The sequence below is a fragment of the Stegodyphus dumicola genome, chromosome 4, assembly GCF_044657685.1.
Source record: "Stegodyphus dumicola isolate Sdum_Otavi_A_Nest chromosome 4, ASM4465768v1".
NCBI classification, from domain to species: domain Eukaryota; kingdom Metazoa; phylum Arthropoda; class Arachnida; order Araneae; family Eresidae; genus Stegodyphus; species Stegodyphus dumicola.
This window is the reverse complement of record NC_140771.1, coordinates 6,955,362-6,966,361: the sequence shown is the minus strand read 5'-3', so window position 1 is coordinate 6,966,361 and position 11,000 is coordinate 6,955,362. Positions and strand designations below refer to the sequence as shown.

Sequence of the window (11,000 nt, the reverse complement as noted above, 5' to 3'; positions counted from 1 at the left end):
CTCTTGGACGTTTATCATGATTGAATGGGTTCCAAGTGGTCAGACTGTTAATCAGTACTACTGCAATGAAGTGCTAACAGAACTTCGTAAAAAAATTAGAGAAAAAAAGGCCACAGTTGTGGAGTGATGGATGGCTGTTGCACCAGAACAATGCTCCCGCTCATACGGCCCTATCTGCCAAGCAGTTTCTCACCAGGAAAAACATTACTGTGATGGGCATCCTCCTTATTCACCCGATTTGGCTCTATGGGCCTTTTTTATTTCCTAAAGTTAAATCTTACTTAAAGGGAACCCATTTTACCTCAACTGAAGAGGTTCAGGAAAAGACGAAGAATCTCCTGAGAGGCCTTCCAGAAACCTCGTTCCAGAACTGTTGCCAGCAGTGGCAGCACCGAATGCAGAAGTGTGTGAATGCTGAAGGGGACTACTTTGAAGGTGATAATGTCACAGAAAACTGATTTTGTAAGTACAATGATTTATTGGACCAGTCTCATTTCTTTTGTGTCACACCTTGCATATCTATCCGTGCGAAACAAGAATAAGAATACGTCCTTGTACATAATACAAGTCCCTTTAACCCTTAAAAGCATTTGCATGTATTTGTGGGAAGTGAAATCCAGTCATTTAGTAACAGTAACAGGTTGAAGAATGAGAAATTTATGCAGACATTTTGTTTTTAGTTAAATTTAATCATTATAATTAATTCCAAAAAATTACCCCAGGAATGACAAATGTAGTTACTGTATATTTCATACCGGTAAATACGTTCCACTGGCGATTCTCAACCTGTGGTATGCAGGACAAAAATACGTGATACGCAATGAAACAAAATATTTTTAACTATTCAAAAATTAAATACCCAACATCCTATTTAAATTTTTTCTCTAACACTCGTAAGTTATGCGATCTGAGCTTTGTTCAAGGTCAGTAGCCGCTCATAGACTAATAGCAAAATAATCCGTTCTTACTTTCACTATTCTTTTAGCCATAGACATAACAACATTTGTTACCAATGATATTTTTAAAAAGAGTAATAGAAATGAATGTTGTACTTAATAGGAAATAAAAATAAGTTCCTATAAAAACATAATAGTATGCCATTAATTCTTTTAGAGTTGATCGATTTATTAGAATGTCTACACTTTATTCGCCACTATTTCTAGCCTCATATTACTGTATTTTCAATTACAATAATTTTTTGACGTCCATATCCTGTCTCTAACTGCAGGTATTTTGTCTTCTTGCTGCTTTATACTCCTTACTTTTCTACGCTATTTAAGAATATCGTCGTTTGTTGTTGAAGAACTCGGAATATATTGTGCATTTGAATATGTGTGAAAAATAATAAAACAAACCTAGATATTCAAAATGGAAGAATGGATAAGTTTGATTAAGCAGAAAAGTGATGATTCACATGTGATGGGTTCAGGACTATCTACTAGCACTAAAAATATTTAAAAAGAAAGAAAAAGAAAATTTGTTTATAGAAAATGTAATGAAAGTTAATTCTCATTTGGATTTACTTCGAATGGAGGTGAAATGAATCCCCAACTTCGATGTGTTATTTGAGGTGAAATATTTTTCAATCAAAGTATAAAACCATCGTTTCTTAAAAGACGTGAATCTAAACATGCCAAAATCTGACGAATATATTAGAAGGAAATTATCAGAATTAAAAAATCGTAAACAAGTACTGAAAAGTTTTGTTATTTCAAATCAAAGTCAGTTACCTAGTAAGCCTAAGGCTTGCCAAGATGGCCCAGGTTCATATCATTGGAGAAAATCGTGTATTACCAGCAGATGTTAAGATTATTCAACAAGAAAGCGATTAATATACTTAATAATATTTCGCTATCGAATAATACAGTAAATCAACCAAATTCATGAAATGACAAATTCCATAGAAGAGACATTTATTCAAAAAATAAAACACATTGAGTATTTCGCATTGCAGTTGTATGAAACTATTAATAGAACGAACTTTGTTTAATTATTATCTTGCATACGTTTCGAAGAAGATAAGCGAATTGCTGAAGAGTATTCATTTTGCAAATCTCTTCATGATAGAGCAACTGCAAATAAATTTTCAAAGTAATCCACAATTTTATGTCTGAAAATCATATTCCATGGAATGCGTACATAGCAATATGCAATAACGGAGTTCGAGCTTTATCAATAGTGGGCCTTGAATAGATTTAGGCAACCTTTCGTGTGTGAAACATTCAAGAAATAGTTGTTTCCTTTTTAATTATCAAAAATGGTTTGGTTTATTGGGAAAACGGCAAGGCACACTATGGCTGAAGAGAAATGAATCCTTGCAAGGCATTCAGAAATGATACGAGCACATTCAGGGAAAAAATAAACAGTTTTCTACTTTTCACATCCAGCAAAGCATATTACAGCAGCTTTCTTTAAGCAATACAAGGTCCTCACTTTAGTTTTACTTAAAACTTTGCTTGTGCTCAAACTTCGTCACTGTGATGAATCTTTGGATTTTAATTTTCCAGATACTATTATTTTGCATATTTATACCAAAAAAATGTTACAAAATAATTTAACACTTTGATCTGATTTGAAAAGCGTTTATTTAATTACCACCTCTCTCTCAAGGATAAACTTTATGAAGTTTGCATATTCGAATTTGGCAGTAGCTATCTTAAAAGCGAAGTGTAGACTGTTTTCGTGTGAGATGTTAAACGAAATTAAAAATTTAAAAATGTCATGAGTATTGCAAGTGATATTAATACCTTTGTATTAAAAATTTGCTTGAATGAAATGTACGTATACTTTATATGTTTTCTTACATATGAATTTTATTATATGAGTTACGATAATTGACTTCTGCAGCTAGTTGAAGTGTTTTGCAAGTGGAAAATATTGTAATCAGAAAAGGGGTGGGAAGCATACCTAGCATTTTATTCAAAGAATGACTGTTACGTTGATCAGTATTTTAAGTTTAATAAATACTTTAGAAAAGATATTGGTACTTATTGGCCCACGCAAGACCGAGTTGTTAAGACCACTGAATATGTTAAATTGCCGCGCGTTTTCGTTCTTGGCCCCTGACCCTTACTACAATTAATAAGTTTCCGTAAGGAGTGCTCTACGAAAGTGGTCTTAAGTCGGACGATTTTCCGAGTGTTGTTTAATAATTTAAACTATGTGTCTTGTCAGGGTATTAGTTGATTTTTTTAATAACATATTAAAAACAATCTTTCAAAAATGTCAAAGTATGTTGTGCTTCTTTAACTAGCAGGTGGGAAAGAGGAAACTATAGAAGCTACGCAAGAAAAGTAGGCAGATGTCAGTTTCTTAAATTCAAAGTACAGCCGCTATACCATTCCGTATTATCCCAGGAAAAAAGTTTACTGGTAGTGGCTTCATTTTGAGCGATAGAAATCCATAGTTGCATGAAAAATGTTTAGGAATAAAAGTACTTTGTGTATGAAAACCTTATTCAGAGCTGTAAACTAAAATCTGTTCATGTTGAAAGAATTTTTTACGCTATAAAGCATAGAGAAAATCGAGGAAAATGTTAAAACTGTGAAGAAAGTTAGAAACTTATTTTTTACTGAAGTCACTAAACAGAAATGTCCAACATTAATATTTGATATGTGAAAAAAAAATAATAAAATGTGAATATACAATATAATCTCGTAGCATTTTTTTAAAAATATCAGTGAAGGTTGAATATCTGTTCTATTAATTGTGCTCATCACATAACTAGTTTAAATAATAGTTAAATATTTTGGGGTAAGTTCAGAATCACCCACTGCTTTGCGCGTCTTTAAGAATTGCATATACATGATATTCATGTACACGTCGACCTATTTTCACTTTAAAAAAATCACAGAATTGCACAAAAGTGGTATTGTGTACTCTTTTGACTTTCTCCGTGTACACATCGATCTATTTTCACTTAAAAAGTCAAAAAAAATTGACAAAAATCCAATTCTTCTTACTCTTGTAAAAAGCGCTAAACAAATAAGAGGGCGATTCTGCACTTTACCCAATATTTCTAATTATGTCACTTTATTAATACTAACTGATAATCTTCATTATATATGACACAGCTAAAAACATTTGAGAAACTCTTTCAAATGACCAAAAATGTAATAAAACCACTAAAATAAACATTTTATTAATAACTAAATATGTTAAATATCTGATAAATATCAAAGGTTAAAACCTGTAGTAAGATGAAAAAGATGTAGCAAAACATAAACTGAAACTACCATGTGTAAATAAATATTTTTGAGTTTGTGGTGTGAGATGTAAAAAAGCATTTTTCACTAACCACATATTTTAGGGTGTAATTTTTCATAAAAATGAGTTAAGTGGAAAACAGTCAAAAATATAATGAAGCGTCTAATTAAAGACAAGCTTTGCCATTTCTCAAACATACTTATTGTGTATCAGTTTTATGTGCTGTAAACAGATTGGCTTTCAATATTGCAGCATAAATTTGTTGAAAGAACTTTTCACTACTAGTGAATTCAGTAAATTAATCTGCAAATAGTTCAGCAGCTTCAGTATCAGCTATCATGAGATTGGCTACGAAAGACAAGTTGTTTCGCTAAATTTTGTCTTGCTTCTATCACATAGTGAGACAGTTAAGCCTGAATTGTGTTGTTTTAGTAATGTATTATATTTACGTCTATTTCTTGCACATACTTAAGGCTTATCTGAGCTTATCTTGCACATGCTTAAGCTTTATGCTTAAGGCTTATAAATAAATTTCCACATATACGTAAGGCTTATCGAGGGCTAGTGATAGATATTTTATCACCTGATGCAGTATCTGTAGGTCCTAAATTCTGCTAACAAGCACATCCCAAATTTCAAAGTATTTTGCCCCCCCCCCTAAATTTTGGGTCCCAATGCTTTTCGTAACTTTGTCCAACCTATCGATTATGTGCACTCAATTTTTAAGTGCATTTCTTCATGAAATATTTTGCATTGAGCCATTAGCTTTGAACCCGTCAATGGCACACCCTCGCTGTGTGTGCCATTATTACAGCACTTTTATGAAAATTTAGCACTAATAGCACTAATTTTCATAAAAGTGCTGTAATAATAACAGCCTGAAAAAAATAAGCTGTATCAAATCAAAAAGTTAAGGATAGTACAATCTGCTGTATTAACTGAAATTCCTTGGAATTGTTAAAGTATAATTCTAGCCTAGCTTAATAACCATCTGCTATACGAAGTTTTTTGGCTAAATTTTGTCTTTCTTCCGCAGAGACAATTAGGCCTGAATTGTGTTAGTTTAGTTATTTGTTATACTTAATCTATTTCTTGCATTGCTTAAGGCTGAATGAATAAATTCCCACATATACATAAGGCTTATCAAGGGCCAGCATTAGACATGTTCCTGCCTGATGCAGTCTCCGTGGGTCCTAAATTCTTCTACCATGCGCCTCACTAAGTTCTAAATTTTGGGTTCCTGTGCTTGTCCTAAACTCTAAAAATTTTGTTATACATTAATTTTGTAACTTTTGTGCTTCTCTAAATTCCAAAAATTTGTCTACCCTAAATTCTGCTACTTGTTGTGGCCATATGAGCTCTGGTGCCGGTTTTGGGTTTATATGAATACTAAATCAGTTATTAATTTAGATAGCACTAAATGTAATCTTTTGGCCTATGAGTATCATTAACAGAATCTGTTTTTAGTATAGGGAGAGAAATTTTTGTTAAATTTTTCTTTGTCAACATTTCTTAGCACATTTAACTTAAATCTTTAATCATCGTCAAGGGTTACCATACTCTTTGATATTCAAGTACTAAACATTAAAAAAAAAATGGTTGATCTTTACATTACGGTAACTGGTAGTTTGGCGACATTTTGGAGGCGATAAAGGTTACTACCTGGGACTTTGGTAATAATGTGAGGAGTACTGAGTTCCGATTACGCATTATTTTGTGGGGGGGAAATGAGAGATCATGGGATATGTCATGTGATATTAATGGACGAATTACGGTTCTTTAATCGGAAAAGGGGGGAATTTGGAGAAGTATCTGTGGATGTATATTATTTTGTATTAAGCTTCATTGTGTGTTGTGTGAAGTAGGGTTGAATAATTTTGGGATTGTATGGCGCTGTCTAAAGTAAATTCGAAATTTTTAATACGTTTGTGTGATAATTCAAAAGAATTGGTTGAATGGTGCATGAGTGTAGGTTTAATTGCGGATAAGTATGAATGTCCAAAATGTGGGAATGAAATGAGATTGTGTGAAAGGAAGGATATTAGTGATAAGTTTGAATGGCGGTGCAAGAAATCTGGTGAAAATGCACATTTTGTGAAACGGAGTATAAGGAAGGGTACGTGGTTTGCTGAAAGTCGTTTGAGTATGGGTGAGATTTTATTGATTTCTTATTATTGGGTGAATAGATTGCCAGTTGACTATTGGATTTCGGATTTAGAAATTAGTAGTAGGACTGCAGCTGATTGGAATTCTTTTTGTAGGGAAGTGTGCGTGGAATTTTGCGAAAATGATATGGGTATGCTTGGTGGTATGAATGTGATTGTGGAAATTGATGAGAGTAAGTTTGGGAAGCGTAAGTATGAGAGAGGTAGGAGAGTGGAAGGAAAATGGGTGTTTGGTGGGATTGAAAGGGGTAGTAATAAATGTTTTTTTAAGGTTGTGCGAGATAGAAGTAAAGATTGTTTATTGAGTTTTATAAAAGAATATATTTTACCGGGTAGTATAATTATTTCAGATTGTTGGAAATCATATCAATGTTTGGAGGATGAAGGGTTTAAGCATCTTGCTGTAAACCATAAGTATTATTTTAAAGATCCGGAAAGTGGTGCGCATACGAACACAATAGAGGGCACCTGGAGTGGTATAAAAAGCGCCATTCCTAGGCATTGCGAGAAGGAGAATTTTGCTTTTTATTTAGCGGAGGAAGTTTGGAGGAAAAATTCGGAAAAAAAAAATCGTTCAGTAATTTTATTGAATCCATAATAAAAGTGTATCCACCATGTAAGGAAGATTCGGAAGAAGATTAGGTTAGTTAGACTTTGTTAAGAATGTGAGTAGTATTTAGTTCTGATTACGCATTATTTTGTGTGAGGGAAATGAGAGATCATGGGATATGTCATGTAATTTTAATGGACGAATTACTGTTCTTTAATGGGGAAAAATCTGGGAATTTTGTATTTGGCTTTATTCTGTGTTGTGTGAAATAGTGTTTGTGAATTTTTGGATCCCATGGCCGTAAGTAAAGTGAATTCGAAATGGGTATTTAGTGGTATTGAAAAGGATAGTAAGAAATGTTTTTTAAGATTGTGTGAGAGAGAAATAAACATGTTTTATTATGTTATTTATTTTACGTGGTATCTTGCTTTGAAAGATAAGTATGATTTTAAAGATTCTGAAAGAGAATGAAGAAAAGTGTATCCGCCACGTAATGAAGATTCTGAAGGAGATTAGGTAAGTTAGTATTTTTAATTATTTTTATGCATTGTTGGAAATGTAAGGTGGAAAGGAATTTGGTATTATTGGGAAAATTGTTCTTAGCAATGATTTAGTTTAAAGTAATTAGAATTGTAAGGTAATTTTTATTAATTGAATGTATGTGCTCATGTATATTTTAAGTGGTGTTTTTGAATTTAATTATATTTTAATGAAATGATAGTTATTTTGTGAATTTTATACTTGTAGGAATTTGGTTTACGTTTGAGTTGAAATAAACGTGCATGGAAATAATTTAAATATTTGATACTAAATATTTGTAATGCTTTATGTATGAATTCGTTGGTGACATGTATAATGTAATAGATGATTTAGAGGTAAAAGTTTTTGGATATTTTATTTATTTTATATGTGGAAATGTTCATATTTGTAAAGGGTAAATACTTTTTCGCGATCAGGTAATTTCATATATGTTCTTTTTACCGGGTTTAAAGATTGAGAAAATTGTCATGTATTTTCGTGAAATTTTTCGAATTTATGAGAAAAAAGCAGTGTACATGGATATAGTGAAGAGTGTGCGCAATGCCATTTTTGTGCAATTCTGGGATGTTTTTTTAAGTAAAAATAAGTCGGCGTGTACATGGTTTATGTGTATGTGTTATTTTGAAAAACGCGTAAGGTGTATGGTATTGTGCACTTTTTCCGAATTTTGCAGTGAATATTTGTCATGATTAAGCAGTTTTGTTTGATAAAATTTCTAGCATAAGTGTAATTCGGCTAGTAGATTGTTGGAAGAAGTGTTCAGTAGATAAGAAGAAAAGAAACATGTCTTTACTTCGTGAAGACAAAATGGCGGCGGGGGAAAAAAATAGAGGGTTGCTGTAGGGGAGTTGGTTGCCAAATTTTCGCCAAAAAATCGCCAAGTTACCGTAATGTAAAGATCAACCAAAAAAATGTTTAGGCATCATTGCATGAGTCATTGCTCATGTTGTAATGTGTGGATGATGGTATAATGATGAAAGCAAAATATACTGTATGTTCACGAATACACAAGTTGCTCGGCATAAATCATTTCGGTACTTTTCCATTTTGCCAGTGCCCACCAGCGGCCGAGCGGTAAAGTCGCTGAACACTGGTAGTTCGGTCAGAGGTTCGAATCCCGTGAACAGGCTGGCTGCATGGGCGTTTTCGTGGTTTTCCCTATGTGTAATGTGTACACGAGCCAGTTTCCCTTAGAAAGTCCTCTACGAAAGGCATTCCTCCCCTTAGGCAGATAGCCCTCGTGTGCTTTGCCATAATTAAATACACCAACACCATTTTGCCAGTGCAAGCGATAAAGCCGCCAAAAATCATATGACCATTACCAAACGAAATATCCCCGCTGGTAATCTTTTACGCTTCATTTTCAAAACAGGTCGCAGCCATTTCTTATCAGATTGTTTTTTTCTTTCAATACTGGCATACAATTACATAGAATTTTTACCCAGATAGTGCAATTTTATACCCTGGTACCATTCGTGGTAATTAAGTCAATTAGGATGCAATCACACCACTCACCCGAAGGCAAAAATATAGAAAAGGGCAAAGCCAAGGGTTAAATTCATCGATTCTAATGAGAATGCACAAGCGAAGTAAACCACTGCGGTTTTACATAATTTCTGAGTAAGCCATTCATACGAATTGAAATATTTCGTGCATTTAAACTTGTATTCCAAATTAAGATTTAACTTGAAATGAATGTAGATAATTACTGAGAGAATTAGATTTTTGTAACGTAGTTTACATGAGATGAGATCACTTGGGGTGACATGATATGAACCGTCGAATCAAGATGTTGTACCATGAAAGCAAAGTAAATTCTTAAATTAATGTCTTTTTACAAAATTTTAAGTGATCTTAAAATGTTCATGCCTTTAAAATAAAAATTTCTTAGAACTGACATTTTTTATGTGTTGTTGCCAATAAAGTCTGCTTGGCGAGATTTGTGCCAACGAAACGGAAAAGTACCATCATTTCTTTTTGAAGCTACGATATCCCCAGAAAATATAACTTAATGTGAAGCTATTGTATACTCTCAAATAATAAATCCTGGCAAGGGATTTGTGGGGATATACCGGTACTTTCAACCAAATTGTTATTCTCTGAATGGTTTTTGCCGAGCTTGGCTTGTTATAACATTTTCAGCAGTACTGGAGCTCAACTGATAAGGGAGATGAGAATACTGGCAGTTTGGAAAATATCAGTGATGCCAGCAGTGCAAAAGGCAAGGAAGATTGACAATCTATATTTTGTTTCCAGACTGAAGAAGTGAGAAGAATTGCCATGATGTGGTAAGCTATCTGTCTTAGTTAGATTACCGTAGATTTTAAAGGATCACTCAAGACTTTTCAATCCATATTTAGTGCAGTGATTGTTGCCGACTGAAGCTATTGTGTAACGAATAAAATTTTATATAATATACTTAGATTAACAGTTTTTCTTTCTGCTGCAGAATTAAATTCTGCTAACCGATTTATTCCTTCCCATTAAAATGTTACTGGGCACATGTTGCTACATACTTAGGCAGGAGTTGCAGGTGGTAGCTCAGATTTTCTTTCCTGGTAACTGCCAATCTGTATCATATTTCTTTATGCTCGTAATTAAGATAGAGACTTTTTCTGTAAATTAAGTTTCAGTGCACTTGATGAAAATATGCATACCATATTCATGGACATTTTTTTCTGGCTAATCTTTGGAATATGGTAACAGGTAGTTTGGCGACATTTTGGTAAGGCGATGAAGGTTACTAGCTAGGACTTTAGCAGTGTACATGGATAAAGTCAAAAATGTGCGCAATGTCATTTTTGTGCAATTCTGAGATTTTTTTTTTTTAAGTGAAAATAGGTCGACGTGTACATGGATACCGTGTATGTGCAATTCTTAAAAATGTGGCAAGCAGTTTGCGATTCTGCACTTTCTCCCAATTTCGAACCTGATCTTCGTCATGATTAAGCACTTTTGTTCCATAAAAGTTCTAGCATAAGCGTAATTCGGCTAGCAGATTGTTGGGGAAAAAAAAGTTGAGTAAAGAAAAAAAAAAAATGTCTTTACTTCCTGAAAACAAAATGGCATTCAAACAAAAACTAGCAGGTTGCTGTAGCAGGGTTGGTCGCCAAATTTTCACCAAAAAATCACCAAGTTACCATAATCCAAAGACTAACCTTTTTTCTTTTTTGGTGCATTGGGAAAAAATCGGGTGCACGTCTTATTCAGTGGTGCGTAGTATTCATGAACGTATGATAATAATATAATAAACTTCAGGTTGGTGCTAGGGATCATAACATATTGGTTTGTGTAAAATCAATGATGTTTCTATGTAAAGCGTTTCAGTTAGAGATGTATGCTAAGCAGATACGCAGCTATGGAGCCAAATTATTGATCACACAAATTTATGCTAAAATGATTGTTTCTTTGATAATAAGGTATTCTGTTTAGTGCCAATGTAAAATTAAGAATCAGGATTCTCCAGATGTTTTTTTAAGAGGGAAAAAATCATATCTGCATGCATAAAGAATTTAAACAAAGAAACATTCTTGGTGACT

General features: G+C 33.4%; 1 protein-coding gene across 1 annotated transcript in view; it reads left to right on the top strand.

The window, feature by feature from the left end:
- Positions 1-2,640: 2,640 nt before the first annotated feature.
- Positions 2,641-11,000, top strand: part of LOC118189791 (ankyrin repeat and SOCS box protein 16-like) — a 41,727-nt gene continuing 33,367 nt past the window's right edge. The window contains exon 1 of the mRNA XM_085814505.1: positions 2,641-2,777. The gene's annotated coding sequence lies outside the window, so the exon portion shown is untranslated. The remainder of the gene's footprint in view (positions 2,778-11,000) is intronic.